This window comes from Rhinolophus ferrumequinum, chromosome 12, assembly GCF_004115265.2.
Source record: "Rhinolophus ferrumequinum isolate MPI-CBG mRhiFer1 chromosome 12, mRhiFer1_v1.p, whole genome shotgun sequence".
Taxonomy (NCBI): domain Eukaryota; kingdom Metazoa; phylum Chordata; class Mammalia; order Chiroptera; family Rhinolophidae; genus Rhinolophus; species Rhinolophus ferrumequinum.
Genome location: NC_046295.1, coordinates 10638046 through 10654941, shown reverse-complemented (window position 1 = coordinate 10654941; position 16896 = coordinate 10638046). Strand labels below are relative to the sequence as shown.

The window sequence follows — 16896 nt, the reverse complement described above, 5'->3', positions numbered from 1 at the left end:
TCTGCAAAAACAAAGAAAATAGAAAACTTAGCACTGAAAATAAAATAACAAAACTTTTTAAATTATTGAATGAGATTAACATCAAAGTGGCCACAACAAAAGCAAGAAAATCAATACAGGAAAGAGTATAGACAACTAATATTTAGTTAAACAAAGATGGCAAAGAAGAGCAGAAAAAAAAAAGTAAAAGTGTGGGAAAAGTTATACCACGCAAAAGTAAAGAGTAGAAAACTCATGGGGTTATATAAATTCAAAACAGAATTCAAGTTGAGGAGTATTACAAAAAGATAATATATTTCATAATGTTAAAAAAAAGTCAATTAGTTAAGACATAAAAAACTAAATGTACATGGTAATGGTAAATACAAGTATAGAAAAGAAAATAGATCTTCTCTAATGGAAAAAGGGAATAGATTTTCCTCCTCTTAGAGCATTTACTTCAGAAAACATGTAATTGTGATTTTTTTTTCTGCCCCTTTAAGAGGTATGCAAACATTTTTAAAAGATAAATAATCAGCTTGCCAGTTTTATAACCCAGGAATCTTTTCCTCCAGGACTTGGGAGTCATATGGAAATATAACTATCAAGGAACATAGCGCCCCTATCTCCCAGTCTCCTTGGGAGAGTAGGAGCCTACCTTCAGCTGGCACCACGTTAGACACCTATAGCCTGTCAAAAAGATAGGAGAGATCCATTTTCCTTTAGATAAAGGCAATCAGCAACCAAATGTGGCTACCCAATTACCAAAGGAATTCAGGACGACTACGTGTAACAAATTGTGCTATTAAGTCTTTCCTGAGTTAGCATTTATCTTGAAAACATGTATGCTATGGGTTGCATCTGCTTGACTATGGTATATATAAAAGTATGAGATTGCTTCTGTTTTTGCAATCTCTTTTGTGGATTGCCAGTGATGCACATCATTTTAATGCTTATTCAATAATGAAACTGTTTCCTTTTTCTTCTACTTTTGTAAAAGGGTTTTGCTCGATTGTCGATTGTCAAGATTTTGTTTTAAATTCTATTTCTCCAACCGTATGCAGCTAGTAACAGAGCTTCAAAATACTTTAAAAAAAAAATTGGTAGTATTAAATAGAGTAATAGAGAAATCTACAGTCATATTTGATACTTTTAACTTCCCTCTCTCAATGATTGATAGAAATTTGACAAATTATCAATAAATACTTCATACATAATTTGAAAAACACTATGAGACAAACTGCTAAAATATAAAATATATATAAATAATATAAATAAAGTATAAATTGATATTTATAAAACATTACATCCAGTAACTGCAGTGTACGAATTCTTTTCTAGTACACCTGGAATATAAGATGACCTATAAAATACTCTCAGTAAATTATTGCAAACACTGAAATATAAAGTGTGTTCTCTGGCAAAAATGTAATAAAGTCGAAAATAAGATTTCTAGAAAAACCCTACATTTGGAAATTAAGCAGCACACATCTAAATGAATCAAAGGTCAAAAGGAAATAATATAATTTTGGTTCTAAGATAGAAATGCATAGTATCATACTCTTAAATTAGGGGGGGAAGGTATTAAGTCCATTATCTAACTATCAACTTTAAAAAACGAAGACAAATTAAAAGCAAAGCAAATAGGAAAAGGAAATAACAAAGAACACAGAAACTACTGAATTAGGAAACAGAAAGACAATAGAGAAAATGAATAAAGCTGTAATTTCATCCATTGAAAAGCTTATAAAACTGACAGACATCTAGACAGAATCATGAAAAAAAGAGGAATATAAAATAATATAATATAAAGAAAGAGACAAAGGATATATTATAGACCCTGCAGACATTTAAAAGGTCAGTAGAGAAACTATTATGAACAAATATATGATAATAAAAATTTAATAATTAGATGAGATCCTTTCACAAAATTAATACAACATTCAGAAATATTGTCTCTTTTAAGGACTGTTTGAAAGCCCATACAGTCCATGATGCTAGTCATTGAACCACCTCTGTTGCTTTGAGTCCTAAAGTCTTTAGCCATCAACATATGATCACAAAGTTTATTTATACATTTAAAATATTTTATATTTTATTTAGTATACATTTTAGTAATTACAGTCTATTTATATTTACTCCTTCCCAATTTATTAAAAGCCTTAAGAATAGTTTCTACCTTTTTCCTTTAAAATTTGATTTTAGAATCTATTTTTTCTTCAATATTCTGTTGCTTATTTAAGACACCTAATTCATATTTCAAACCAAGAACAGACACTCTACTCAGGCAGACACTTGATTTCAAAGAAAATATTTCTAAAATATGAATTTATGCATATATATGTATTATGTATTTTATATATAGTAAATGTTGTAATTTGGAGATGTGGATTAGTACAATTGGATTCCATACCACCTACATAAAACAATCATCATATCACTGTAGTAATTAACACTTAAAATTGTGATACTCAATATTAAAGAATCTTACCATTACACAGGTAAATTGTTACAATTTCCATTAGAAACTGAAGTATTAAAATTCAGAGGAGATGGAGATACATGAATGGTACTCTGTGGACAAATCTATGATGCACTCTGAACAAATAAAAGCCACATTTCCATGAAATTCTGAATCAATATACTCGCTTGATACAAACTCATGTGAGAAAACGGAATACTATAATGTATCCTAATTTGCTCAGCAGTTTCTACTGGCATTAAATTATACCGACCCATCAGAGGAAAATGCCAGCTTATTTACACAGTCACTCACTTAGACAGAAATTCAAAAGTGGTAGAAATGATTACCTGTAACTGTCATATGAGTATACTCCTGTGTAGGAGATACTGACTTCTAAAACCCCTTTGAATAAATCTAATGAGGATATAACCTTTCAATGTTATTTCTGTAACATATGAGAAGAGAAAGCAAAACTTTCAAACATCTCAAGTGAGTAAAATATTCAGTGCATTAAATACAGAGTTTCCCTATAACACATAATGAGTTACAAAACCTAGAATTAACTATTTAGTAAAAACAAAAAACAAATTTAAACTTATTCTAGTCAATAAAAAACAAATCATGCTGTGAAGCAAAAATGTGATTTCATTCTATTCATTCTTTCAGAAGGCCAGTGACTCCATCATAGATAACTGTCTATGGCAGGAAATTCCACAATTTAACTGACCACTCTCAAAACTACAAATTATTTCTCTCAATTACTTTCTATAAAGAACACAACTGAATAATTATGGGATAGTTTTTAAAATCTCCTAAATAAAGATTATTTTCTAAGAGCCCACATCAGCAGTAAGAGGTTTCAGAGCTCAAAGTTATATTTCTATTACATAGGGTGGCTGAAATGCACATTCAGTTTAGATTAAACCACGATATAAATAGGAATAGGTAAATCAGCTTTAGATGGAATGAAGGGATCTGCATTAACTTTCAGATGTAAATATTTAAGGTGCTTCTATTCTCAAAAATAGATGATGATGAAAAAATGATGTATGTATTAAACAAACATGGTAGTGATATGGTTGTCACATTTCTAGACACTGCTCTTTTTAAAAGGACACCATATTTTTAGACCTATACCTTATTTTTATGTATATGTTTAATGTATCAAGTATTGACAAGAGTTTGACATATTTAGTGAATAAAGTGAAGTAGACAAAACTAAAACTGAAAGAACAGGAAAGGCTTTCCAGTTAAGATGATGGAGTGGGGAAACGCTGCACATGGCTCCTCTCACAACCACATCAAAATTACAACCAAACTACAGAACAACCATCATTGAGAATCACCTGAAATCTAGCGGAACAAAAGTCCACGCAGAAGGACATGCAGAAGAAGCCACTTCAAATCTGGTAGGAGGGGCAGTGACACGAACCGGGCTGGTCCCACACCCACATGTAGCATTTAAAAATCGGGGGGGGGGGATGGGGCGGCCGGTTGGCTCAGTTGGTTAGAGCACAGTGCTCATAACACCAACATCTCCAGTTCAATTCCCACAAGGGCTAGTGAGATGCGCCCTCCACAACCAGAGTGAAAACAACGGCTTAACTTGGAGCTGAGCTGACGGTGGGTGACCAGTTGGGTCAGTTGGTTAGAGCGCACTACTCATAACACCCAGGTTGCCAGTTCAATTTCCAAATGGGACAGTGAGCTGCACCCTCCACAACTGCCGTGTTTCCCCGAAAATAAGACTGAGCCTGACAATCAGCTCTAATGCGTCTTTTGGAGCAAAATTTAATATAATACCCAGTATTGTATTATATTATATACTATATTAAAATAAGACCAGGTCTTATATTAATTTTTGCTCCAAAAGATGCATTAGAGCTGATTGTCTGGCTAGATCTTATTTTGGGGGAAACAAGGTAGATTGAAAACAACAACTTGACTTGATGAGTCCTGGAAAAACACGCTGCTCCCCAATATTCCCCATTAAAAATAAAAAAAATCAGGAGGGATATCTCGGCATCAGAGGTCCACCCCAGAGGTGCAGAAAGACCCAACACCACACCAGGCTCCCCATCCCAAGATTCCAGTGCCAAGATTCCAGTGCTGGGAAGAAAAGTCCCCATAATTTGTGGCTGTGAAAACCAGTGGAGATTGTGGCTGAGTGACACTGAGGGCTGCTGGAGTCCCAGGTAGTCCTCTTAAAAGGGCCCACGCACAAGCCTACTTGTTAATGGACTCACTTTCTCTGAGCTCTAGCACTGGAGCAGCAGCTCAAAGGCACCAGGGACATACGGGGAGGAACTGATTTGTCTGGCTGCAGGACGAGAGCTGGAGGGGCAGCTTTCTCCCAGACAGAAAGTGTTGGCAGAGTCCTTTGTTTCTTTATTGGCCCTTTCCCTTCCTGGTGTGCAGACACAGGTGGCTCCATCAACCTGGCTAACACCATTTGTCTGCCCCCACCCTTGTGATTCCAAGACCCTACCCCCACATGATTTGCAGGCACACCCAAGCGGTTTCCAGTGGCTTTTCCATACAAATGGCTTGTCTTGACTCATGCTGCAGACTTTCATAATATCTCTCAAAGGTTCACAAAACCCAAACAAGCAGCATCTGGCCTCATCATGTCCCATATCAATTACCAGGCAACCCTAAGCCTGGCAGCCAGCCTAGTGGCAGCTAGCAACACTTGCAGCAGCCAGCCTTGGTTCACGGCTCGGCCTCTTGAGGCACTGCCAAGCCCACGGTGGGTAGCAGCCATCTAAGAATTGCTTTATAGCTCTTGTCAGATGGCCACAAGGAGGGCATAGGCTTTAGCTGAACTTGGCTGGCAGTGGAGCTCCTCGCAGGAGGCCCTGGGGCTGGCACCCCAGTAGCCAGCGTCAGACTGAACTGCAGCACCACCCAGCTGCCTCTACAAATGATACACCCAAAGGACAAACTGGGCAGGCACCAGAGCCCTGCTAAAGTGAATTTTGCTCTATAGGATCAGCCCCTCCACATCTCCTCTATTGTAATAACAGCCAGTCCTCACAACCAATCAGCCTGAGGGTCAATGCCTCCTATTGACATGCAAAGAGCAAACAAGGCTCAACTACAACAGGAGGGCACACACAACCCACACAAGAGACACATCTGGAGCTCCTGGCTCAGATGACCAGGGAGACTTCACCACTGGGACCCCTCCAGGACACCTATAACATAAGGCCACTCTGCTAAGACTGGGAGACATAGCAGTCCAACCTAATACAGCCAGGAACAAACACAGTCAGGCAGCCAAAATGGGGAGACAAAGGTATATGTCCCAAATGAAACAACAGAACAAAGCTTCAGAAAAAGAACTAAAAAAAAAATGGATATAAACAATCTACCAGACATAGAGTTCAAAACACTGTTTATAAGGAAGCTCAATGATCTATCTTAGTGAGAACTTCAACAAAGAGACGTGAAACATAAAAATGGAGCTAGGAAACATAAAAAAGAATCAATCAGAAATGAAGAATATAACTTAAATGAAGACTACATTAGAGGGAATCAACAATACATTGTATGAAGCAGAGGCTCAGATCAGCGGTTTGGAAGATGATACCAGAAAACATCCAATCAAAACAGCAAAAAGAAAAAAAATTCCCCTAAAAAAGAATAGTTAAAGGGGACTCTGGGACAACATCAAGTGTACCAACATTCACATTATAAAGGTACCAGAAGAGGAAAAGAGAGAGTAAGGAACCCTGTTTGAAGAAATAATGATGGGAAATTTCCCTACCTGGTGAAGGAAAGAGATATAGAAGCCCAGGAAGCTCAGAGTCCCAAACAAAATGAACCCAAAGAGGCCCACACCAAGACACATCATAATTAAAATGACAAAGGTTAAAGACAAAGAGAGTATCTTAAAAGCAGCAAGAGAATAGCTGTTAGTTATCTAAAAGAGAGCTCCCAAAAGACTGTTAGTTGAATTCTCAACAGAAACTTTGCAGGCCAGAAGACATTGGCACAAAATATTCTACATGATGAAAAGCAAGGACCTACAACCAAGATTACTTTACCGAGCAAAGCTGTACTTTAGAATTGAAGAATGAAGTTTCCCAGACAAGAAAAAGCAAAAGGAGTTCATCACCACCAGACCAGTATTACAAGGAATTTTAGAGGGACTTCTTTACGACAAAAATAATAATAAAATCACAATAACTACATATCTATTAACAATTACTTTAAATGTAAATGGATCAACTGCTCCAATCAAAAATAGGGCGGCTGAGTGGATAAGAAAACAAGAGCCTTACAAAATCTGCCTACAAGAGATTCATTTCAGATCATAAGACACACACTGAAAGTAAAGGGATGGAAAAGATACGTCATGAGAATGGAAACAAGAACAAAAAACTGAGGTAGCAATATTTATACCAAATAAAATCATCTTTAAAACAAAGTCTATAACAAGAGACACAGAAGGACCCAGTAATCCCACTTCTGGGTATTTATCTGAAGAAACCCAAAACACTACTTCAAAGGGACATGTGTATCCATATGTTCATTGCAGCACTGCTTACAATAGCCAAGATATGAAGGTAACCTGGGTGTCCCTGAAAGGATGAATGGATAAAGAGGAGGTGGTACATATATATATACAATGGAATATTGCTCAGCCACACAAGGGAATAGGTCCTGGCCATCTGCAGCGAAATGGATGGACATGGAGGGTATTGTGCTGAGTAGAGTGTATCAGAGAAAGACAGGTGTAATGTGAGTTCACCTAAATGTGGAATCTAAAGAACAACATAAACAAACAAAACAGAAACAAACTCAAAGATACAATGAACATTTTGATGGCTGCCAGATTGAGTGGGGGGGAGGGGCGTTGCAGGGCAGAGTAAAGAAGATAAAGGAATTTAGAAGTACAAATTGGTAGTTACAAAATAGTCATGGGGATATAAAGGAAAGCATAGAGAAAATAGTCAATGATATGGTAAGAACTATGTATAGTGCCAGGTGAGTACTAGACTAGTCAGGGGGAGCACTTCTTAAATTGTATAAATGTCTAACTACTATGCTGTACACCCAAAATTAATATAATGTTGAATGTCAACTGTAATTGAAAATTTTTAAAAGGAGGGAAAAGGTGAAAGAATTAGAGGGTCAAATTGCTAGGTATAAAACAAGTAAGTCATGGGAATGTAATGAAAGTATAGGGAATACAGTTAATAATGTTGTGATAATGTGGTATGGTATCCGATAGTTGCTGGATTTATCATGGTGATCACTTCTTTAGGTATATAAAAGTTGAATAACTATGGTGTGCACCTGAAACTAATACAATATTGTAAATCAGCTATATTTTAATACTAATCTTTAAAAAAAGAAAGAATAGGTAAAAACAGAGTGTATGCACCAGAAGTGTTAAGTCCATTATCCACTGTCTAGGAGTATTTAAATTAAAACTTCAACACCAGGGGATTTTCTTCTAAGAGTGCCGTGACTATATAATTTATATTTAACTAGTGGGTTCTGTATCTCGTGAAGATTTTTTTTAAAGGGTCTTGGAGATTCTTGATATTAGAGGAGTGTGTGCAAAAGGCTGTGGCAATAGTAACATTAACAAGGCATACTCCAAATGGAATGTTTCCAGTCAAAGGAAACAGTGTTGAAAGAAAAGGAAATGATAGCCACAATGATCAGAAAACATGTTGGAGCTCACAGCTAATGATGTTTCTGTATGTTTACTCTTCAGTGCAGTCAGCTTATAATGGAGTCAGTGAGCAGCTGCTGTGCGAAGCTGAGCCTAAGGTTACTAAGAGTGAAAGGGTATTCCCTGAAATGCTACAAGCGAGTGGGTTGGTACAGAAGAAGTGATGTTAGATCCCTAATTAGAAATTATTCTATAATCAGAATATATACCAGAGAGGTGCTATTGAATACCTTCAGAACTAGGTGGGATTTATGTATAGTGAAACATTTTTATCTCAGACATCAGCACTATAGATGTTAGTTGAAAGAGAGTGAACCTTTGGATTGATCATAGTCCTGCTTTTTTAAAAAATGTGTACTCCTAAAAATTTTGGAACTTGTTAAATTGAAATTAGTAGCAACTTGCATGATATGCTATGCATTCTCTCTGGGCCTATCTCCTATCTAATGAATGCCTGACACGGGATTACAAAAGACCCACCCTTTGGTCCCAAGGCAAGACAGACATGTGAAACAATTAATGATCCAGGGATCCCCATGGGTTCAAACTGAGGTAGATTCCAGAAGAGACTTTATTCTTGCTTAGCTCCTTTCTCTGCCCGATCCTGTTTCCCTCACTCATTTTTTCCTGAAAACTTCACCTCATAGTTCAATCAAATGCACCTGGATCCAGTGTCTGGTCATGCTTCTCTAAAACCGAACCTAAATCGGGCCACATATGTGTCATTAACTAAATATGTGAAATTTACCAAGAAGAATTAGGTATATTTTCCAAAAGAACATTAGCAAAGGAGCCCAGGAAAACATGCTGAAATGTGTTCTTGTATTAAGACTTTCAAGATTTAAGATCATCAAGACTTTCAAGATCATCTGATGGTCAGAAGCAAGCAAAAACTAAATTCATTTTGGAGTGCCTATCACTTTCATCAGTACCAGTCATCATGGAATACTGTGTCCTCTGCTGTATAACTTTATGCGTGAGCTGGATCTGAAACTTCACTGATTCCTTCTCTTATGCTCTTCCTTTCTTTATGCAGATTCGAGTTTCTAACCTATATTATTTTCCTTTTAGCTAAAGATCTTTTAATGTTTCTTGCAAGGCAGGTCTACTGGCAAAAAAAAAAAAAAATCCCTTAGTTTTGTTTGAGAGGGTCTTATTTCTCCTTGACTATGTAAGGATAATTGCTCAGGGCACAGATTTCTAAGTTGGTGGGTTTTTTTTTTTTCTCACAACACTTTAAATATTTAACTAAACTCTTCTTGCTGGCATGATTTCTGAGGAGAAATCAGATGTAATTCTTGTATTTGATCCTGTACAGGTGATGTGTTTTTTCTCCCTCTGGTTTCTTTCAGGATTTTTTCTTTACTTCCATTTTCTGAAGTTTGAAAATGACATGCCTATGTATATTGTTATTGTTGGTGTTGTTTGGGAATTTATCCTGTCAAAATCCTGTTCTCTGAGCATCCTGGATCTGTGGTTTGGTGACTGATATTAACTTGAATGAATCTGTAGTTATTATTGCTTCCAGTACAGCTTCTATTCTTTGCTCTTTCTTCTCCTTCTGGTATTCCCATTACATGTATGTTATGCCTTTTGTAGTTGTCCCAGTTCTTGGATATTCTGTCCTGTTTTCTCATTCTTTTTTCTCTTTGCATTACAGTTTTGTAAGCTTCTAGTGTCATATCCTAAAGGTCATTCTGCATTGTTTTTCTTCTTTAGTTTGGAATAGATTTGTTTCACACAGAATTCAAATATTACTTCAGTTTTAACTTCAAATAATAAGCATTTATTAATATATCAACTTTGAAATTAAAACATGTCTAATGACTCATCCCTATAACTATGTCCTTAAATTCATTTATTTTCTTCATAATCCTTCTCTCTTACTAACATTGTATCATAGACATGGTATCAAGAATAGTATCTGATCTTCATGGATAACCAAAAAAAAATGCATTTGAATGTATAAATAAATGTAGGAATGATTAATTGACCCATATATTGGAGATGAGAATGTTTAGAAGAATTTATACAGTAAGTCTTCACATGTTGTCAATAGGTTCTGTGACTTTAAACAAAACAACATATAACAAAACCAACTTTGCCATTGGCTAATTCACATAAATTGATGTGAACAAGAGTGAAGTTCCTATGGCATCAATAATGTTGAACAAAATGACATTATTTAAGGACCTGCCACACATACACACACACACACACACACACACACACACACACGCATGTGTATGCACACAGTATCAATAATTCTGTTTTTATTTTTGTTTTATGTCAGAGTCAGGATATTTCAGTCCAGTCTAATAAGGCTGAGGTAATATTTTTGTTTTTGTAGATTTTCTTTGAAAATGTCCATAATGTTTGATAGACATATTTCATAGTTTTCCTTAATTATTCCATATTAATTAAATTCATTGTTCCTGTCTAGTTTTCACAAAGTCATATGATTGATATGTTATGTGCCTTTGAATTTTTTTTTAAATCCATTTTGTTTCGTATGTCAAAGGACTTGTATCAAATTCTAAATTTGTATGTGGATTTCACTGTCTTCTAATTTAAATTGCTGAGCAAAATATACATTTATATGGATTTCTTCTGTATTCTCCACATAATATATATTTTGTAATCTCTCCATCTGTTTGCCATCTTTTACCTCTCCATGATATGAAGGTTTTCGTAAGTGTATCTTCCATGAGACTAATTTCATTTTCAGAAAGGTCTGCTTTCTGCTCTTATTTGGTTTAAACTTTTCTATGTCATGGCTTATATTTTCAGTTTATGTCCCTGTTATTTTCATTTTTTTCCTCACTATAAGGCATTATCATACATGATTTAGAGAGGCATTGATTTATTTAACTTTCATGAAATTTCTGAGCTGGTATAGGCTTAAGGTTTCTTCTAATTCCTGGAGGAAATACTGAAGATGCCATTTTCTATTATTACCATTATTATGATTATTATGATTGTCATTATTTACTTCTGTCCTTTGAGCATTATTTTTTGATGCTTAATAACTTTTTAATTAGTATTATATAGTTAGTCCTAATTCTTGGCAGAAATACTAAGTTTGTGTTGGTTTGTGCTGTGACAGTTTGTTTAATCTGAGAATTATTTTTCATAGACTCCCTTTCCTTGTATGGATCTGTTAGCCAACAGAGGAATTTGCATGAGATTTTGCATCAGAAGTGAAGAATGCCAAACACTCTCTGAAGTCTGCCTTCTCTTCTTCCCATGTTAGCAGACAAAAGTATGCAATAGCTTACAACTTTTCTTTGCTCTCTTCCACTTCGCATCTAATTCTTCTCAAATTCTGTCACTGCTCAAACCTTCAGTGTCCCACACTGCCACTCACTTATCTATATACTTAACAGAAGTGGAGGCTATAGAGTGGAAATAACTTCCCACAAACCTATCCAGGGTATCTGCGTTCAGAATTCCACTTCATCAGCCAGACTTGCTTGTCTTCTTAAACTGAGTAGTTGGTGACTTCTTTTCTGACTATCCAGTAACTCCTGGAATTCACCTCCTAAAATTCTTATACAATGAGTCCTAATTCACATAATAAATCCATTATTCTTAAAACGTCTAGTGCTTCTGGAGAAAAAAGCAAGCCATAAGCTGGGAGTAAATATTTGAAAAAGACATATCTGATAAAGAGCTATTATACAAAATTTACAAAGAACTATTTAAACTCAATAATAAGAAACCAAACAACCCCTTTTAAAAAATGGGCCTTGATACCTTACCAGAGAAGATACACAGATGACAAATAGGCATATAAAAAGATGCTCCATAACATATATCATCAGAGAATCGCAAATTAAAGCAATAATGATATACTACTACACACCTGTTACAACGTACAAAATCCAGAACACTGACAATATCAAATCCTCACAAGGATGTGGAGTAATAAGAACTCTCATTCATTACTGGGAAATGCAAAATGGTAGGGCCTCTTTGGAAGATGGTTTGCTAATTTCTAACAAAACTAATCATACTCTTACCATATGATCCAGCAATTCTTGGTACTTCCTCAAAGGAGTTAAAAACCTAAGTCTACACAGAAACCTGTACACAGACATTTACAGCAGCTTTATTCATAACTGCTAAACTTGAAAGCAACCAAGCAACATACCCTTCAGTGGAAGTATAGATAAATAAGTTGTGGTACACACAGACAATGGAATGTTATTCAGCACTAAAAGAAATGAGATATCAAGCCATAAAAAGACATGGGGGAAAATGCATGTTACTAAGTGTAAAAGGCTACACACTGTATCATTCCAACTGTATGACATTCTGGAAAGGTAAAACTATGGAAACAATAAAAAGATCAGTAGTTGTCAGGAATTGGGGAGTTAGGTAGGAATAAGTGAAGAAAATATTTAGGGCAGTGAAAATACTCTGTATGGTACTATAATGATAGATATATATCATTATACATTTGTCCAAACCCATGGAATATACATTAAGAGGGAATCCTAATGTAAATTATGGACTTTGAGTGATTATGATGTGTCAAACTAGGTTCCTCCTTGGCAAAGCATGTACCATTCTAGTGAGTGATGTGGATAATAGGGGAGGTTATGCATATGTGAGAGCAAGAGATATATGAGAAATATCTGTGTCTCTCAATTTTGTTTTCAACCTAAAATTGCTCTAAAAATACAGTCTTAAAAAAAGAAATATAATTAATACGCTAGGGAATACGGAATCATATAAAATGTTCAATTTAACTAGTAAAGGCAGAGAAACAAAGAACAAGTGAAATGAATACTAAACTATTATGAACATGTAGATAGTAATCCAAGTATGAGTATATCAATACCATATTAAATGTGAATGGTCTACATATAGCAATTAAACGACAAAGATTTTCACAGTGGATTTAAAAACAAGACCTGACTAAATGTTATCTACAAGAAATCCACTTTAAATATAGATATAAATAGGATAAAAGTAAAGTAATGGAGAAAGATATACCATGCTAACATTAATAAATATTTTGAAGTAAATTAAAATACAACTTGTCAAAATCTACGGGAGGCAGTGAAAGCAGTAAATACAAGGGAATTTATAGCATTAAACATATACTTTAATGCTATAGAGCATTAAAGAGCCTTTCTGTCAGTGGACACTGTCCCATAAGCATCATTAAAGTCTCCCCTCCCATCATATCTAAGTCAGAGTCTCCCAAGGAGCCCGAACAGCCGCAGAAGCTCTTCATGTGAGGTTTGAGCTTTGAAACAACCATGAGAGTCTGAGGAGCCATTTTGAGCAACGGGGAACCTCACAGACTGTGTGGGAACCAGAGATCCAGAGGCCTTGGGTGTGTCATCTCTGCCACCATGGAAGAGGTGGGTGCAGCCATGAAGGCAAGGCCACACAGCTGGAAGGAAGTCTTGGAACCAAAAAGGGCTGTCTCAGGAGAAGATTCTCAAACACCTGGTGCCCACTAAACTGTGAAAAAGATTTTTGTGGGTGGTGTTAAAGAAGACACTGAAGAACATTGCCTAAGAGATGATTTTGAACAGTGTGGGAAAACTGAAGTGACTGAAATCATGACCAACAGAGGTGGTGGCGAGAAGAGAGGCTTTGCTTTTGTAATCTTTGATGACCATGACTCTCTAGACAAGACTGTCATTCAGAAATACCGTCCTGTGAATGGTGACAACTGTGAAGTAAGGAAAGCCCCATCTAAGCAGGAGGTGGCTAGTGCTTCATCCAGACAAAGTGGTTCTGGAAACTTCAGTGGTGGTCGAGGAGGTGGTTTTGGTGGGAATGACAACTTTGGTCGTGGAGGAAACTTCAGTGGTCAAGGTGGCTTAAGTGTCAGTCATGGTGGTGGAGGGTATGGTGGCAGTGGGGATAGTTATGACGGATTGGGTAATGATGGAAGCAATTGTGGAGGTGGCAGACGCTACAATGATCTTGGCAATTACAACAATTGGAAGTAATTTTATAAATGGATACTTTTAAAGATTATGTATTTACAGGAGTTTTATTAGAAATTCAAAGTTTCTGTTTCCAACTAAGTACAAAAAGGATGGTTAAATATTTACCCAGAGGGAAAATGTCTGTTTCTTCCATTGCTACAAGTTGATGTTGAGAAGCATCCTTTCCATCTTTGTAAAGAATCATGATGACCAATAAGAACCACTAGCCCTACAAGGCTATTGAACACTTAAAATGTTGCTACTCTAAATTGAAATGTGTGGTAAATGTAAAAGACACACTAAATTCTGAAGGCTTACTATGGAAAAAAAAATAACATCAATATTTTTTACATTGCTTGCAATTAAAATAGTAGTTTGAGTAGATTAGTTAAATTAAGTGTATTACTGATAGTAATTGTATTTGTTTTTTTTCTACTTCTTAATGTGGCCACTAGATTTTTTAAATTAGATATGTAGCTCACCTATATAGTATGCTGAGGTACATACTACCTTCAGTAGTACCCTAGTGCTTTCTTATATACACACACATTCCTGACCATAACATTTATGCATACATATTACACCTTAAATATAGAGCTTCCATCGTTAACATATCTATATTCATTAAAATCCAATTTTAATGTGGGTAGTTTTAGAACTGCTCCCAAACAAACAAACAAAACTGGTGTTTTAAGTCTGTCTTATGCTCAATGCTGTATTGACTTTAAACAAATAGCCTGACATTTCTTCAGCAAAATGGGTTTATTTGGGAACAACAAAGAACTGCATTTGGAACATGTGGTCTAATGGCAAAACATGCCCACAGTCTACAAAACAAAGGACTTAGGAGGGGGTGTTGTAAACAAAGAGTCCAGGGGAGGAAAGTGGAAGTTCAAAATATAGTGACTTTTCATTGGCTAGGTTCTGGCAGTCTCCCATTGGCAAAGGAATTACTGGGCAAAAAGAAATCTTTGCTTCCTCCTGCTGGGGCAGTAGTGATATAAATTCCTGTTGGAGATGCAAGGTACATCTCTCCCTGTTGGGATCAGTAGTTGTGTTCAGTGACACATGGGTGAAAGTTCTCTCTTCCAGCCTCCTGATTCAATTTGAAATGAGGTTTCTGTTTATTTTCACAGCTGCATATCATTTTCGTTGCTTATAGTGTACTAGAAAAATTGTTTAAGCTAAAAATTATATTTATATATCTTCATGAACTGAAAATTATTCGTGGAAACAAGTGTTTGGTACTTTATGAAGGAAAATCCACTTTAGTGTCCACTTTCAAACATAATCAGATATAATTAGTAAACACATTCCTATGCATATTAAATGAGCAAATTAGTAAAGGAAATCTAAGAACAGTAATCTATTGAAGAATCACCAATTATATTTTACATACTTTCTATCATTTCTATTTTGAACTTTATAGTATAAAATGTAAAACTGAATGATGCACATTTTCTAAAGCACTGATCTTGAAAATAACCAAGTAAAAACCCAAATTTATTTTTACAATTGATTATACTTTAATTTGAAATAAACCAAATGCCTATTGTAATGCTCATTTGCCAAAAACTTCTTTTCTTTAAAGTATTGCATTTGAAATAATCAGCGCTATCACAGGAACTTTTTTAATTGAAATATTTTTATACATGCACACAAATGACGTTAAAGATTTAAATTTTACTAGGACACATTAATTTTAAAGAAATATGTTTACAACCCAATACCCAATACTTTAAAACTTTTACTTAATAAGATGCTATTTCTGAAATTCTGCTTAGAACCCCAGGTTTGTTCCGCAGCCAATCTGTGTTGACTCACGACCCATTTATGCTGCTAAAAAGCCACATCCACTCTTGCAATTTTTAATCTAGCATAATAGGTCTAGCTGAAATAGGACCAATCATTTATATGGATTGCATATATCCATTAACCCATGCATCTTTAAAAAAAAACTTCATCTCCAATCCTGTGTGAAGATTCCAAGAGCTCTATTCAATCCTGTGAAAAGTATTATACTGGTATTTATTAACCATGATTGCTATCTCAGATTAACCACTACATCTGTTTTCACATGATCTTTCTGTTCATGGTAGACTGAAATGGGCGAGGAGAGGAGAGACTACTGAATAGTATCCTAGCTAAATTGTTATTTTGTACTTTTAAAATGAATGTCACGATATTCTTGGGCTACGAATCCATCTCATATCAAGAAAAGTCAAGTCCATTTTTCTAAGCATTAAATGTATTATATTAGTAAAGTTCATGGCACCAACAAAGACAGTCATCTCAATCGTGGTCAAAGAATCCACTGCAAAAATAATAATGTATTTTTTTATTTGCAAAGAACCCGAGATAGGTAAGAAGTTGCATGAGAAAGATTTATCTACTAATGTATATTCCAAGCATGAACAACTGGAAGAGACTTAAAAAAGCATTACCATGTTTTATAAATCTCATTTCAAACAAAATGAATTGAAAATGACCTGACAGAGTAAGAACACAGTGGCATAAAATGAACAAACTAGTATGAATAGCCACCAACTCTAATATTATTAAAGTTAATATAATGCCTTTTTAAAGTGCTTTTATTTCATGAAAAATGAATCTGTTTTATTCAGTAAAATGAATGCTTCTTGAGTGTTTTTTAAAAATTCAATTTGTCGTCAATATTGATCTCATTTATTGGCTGCCCTGAAATCACATGAATAAATGCCAGAGAATTTGGAACTGAATTGCATCATTTTGAAAAGTTCACATAGTTCAAAGCAACTTCTTTTCAAAGCCCTTCACTGGATCCTTATAGT

General features: G+C 35.4%; 1 pseudogene; it reads left to right on the top strand.

Annotated features, from left to right (window-relative positions):
- The first annotated feature begins 5070 nt into the window (after positions 1-5070).
- LOC117032071 (heterogeneous nuclear ribonucleoprotein A1-like) lies at positions 5071-14107 on the top strand (annotated as a pseudogene).
- Positions 14108-16896: the final 2789 nt, after the last annotated feature.